Genomic DNA, 1282 nt, shown 5'->3' on the forward strand with positions numbered 1-1282 from the left:
CCGGCACCGCTTTCCAACAAGTTCTTTGCAGAGAAAAATATTTTTTCTCCCTCCAGTGTTGGGGACGTACGTGACTCGTTCCAGTCGCTGGCAAACAGGAGGGCCTGACCTCCTCCCCTCGGGCGTCCTTGAAGCCTGGCCAGCAGCGGCTCTTGCGTTCCTTGGAAATCTGGGGCCTGAGGATGCACTTCTGACACCAGGGCTGGTAACCCTGACAACAGCCCCGGGGCGCTCACTGGGGTTTTGTTTTTTTTTAAAAAGAAAATTGTCCTGAGCTATTTATAATTCCTCCTTCTAAGAACGAATGTAGTCGTTGCAGAATGGACTCCCAGGTGATTTTTGGTTTGGTTGGTTTTTTTTTTTTCCTTTAAACTGAGCCAAGCACCAGGGAACGCAATTGCTGTTCCTCCGCTCGGGCTGGAGCTGCGTTTGCTGTCCTCGTTCAGCGACGATTTGGTATCGGTGATGTGTCCCGGTGGCATCTGTTGGCCAACAGCATGTGTTTGGGTGGGAGGATGAGGAGTGAGATCCAAGCCCCGCTTGCTTCAGTATCATAGAATCACAGAATGGTTTGGGTGGGAAGGGACCCCTAGAGGTCACCCAGCCCAACCCCCCTGCAGGAGCAGGGACACCTTGAACCACAGCAGGTTGCTCACAGCCCCGGCCAACCTGGCCTGGAATGGTCCCAGGGATGGGGCCTCCACCCCCTCTCTGGGCAACCCCTGCCAGGGTTTCACCACCCTTCACTAGCGTGCAGCTGCATCGGTCACGACCGAAGGACGGGAAGGAACGCGTTAGCAAGTGGCTGTTTTGTAAAAATGCTTTGGTTTTTTTTTTTTGCTCAGTGGGGAGAGCCCCCACAGCCCCCTCCCGAGGGGCAGGGTAACGCAGACCTTGGCAGTTGGTACCGTGGGTCACGCTGAGCACTAAGCTAAACCCTGACCGCTGTGGTATGGTGGCAGCTGGCTGGGGCCCAGACAGAGCCCCGGGGCGTGTGATCTCCATCGGTTACCCATGCAAAGGAGAGCTCGTACCCATCCTGAGTGATTATAACGGTGCCCGTGCTTAAAATCCAGAAAGAGACGTGATCAACAGCTCCTGAAATCCGAGCTACACGTAGGCAGCAATTCTCCAGTGATCCAGAGCCAAATAAGTGAGAATAATCCTTGGGAGAAGTGCAAACCAGCGCGCGGAAGGATGGAAGTGCCCGTTCCCAGGCAGGAGGTGCACCCTGTCCCCAGCCTCCGGGCAGGGAGCGCCGGGGGGCGGCAGGGAGGGCGGG

The 1282-nt window shown here is 56.2% G+C and overlaps 1 protein-coding gene across 1 annotated transcript in view; it reads left to right on the top strand.

Annotated features, from left to right (window-relative positions):
* The window catches only part of RAB11FIP3 (RAB11 family interacting protein 3), a 64918-nt gene that overhangs the window by 44294 nt on the left and 19342 nt on the right, over nucleotides 1–1282 (top strand). The gene's annotated exons all lie outside the window — the stretch shown is intronic.

The sequence above is a fragment of the Egretta garzetta genome, unplaced genomic scaffold (assembly GCF_000687185.1).
Source record: "Egretta garzetta isolate BGI_Z169 unplaced genomic scaffold, ASM68718v1 scaffold140, whole genome shotgun sequence".
Taxonomy (NCBI): Eukaryota; Metazoa; Chordata; class Aves; order Pelecaniformes; family Ardeidae; genus Egretta; species Egretta garzetta.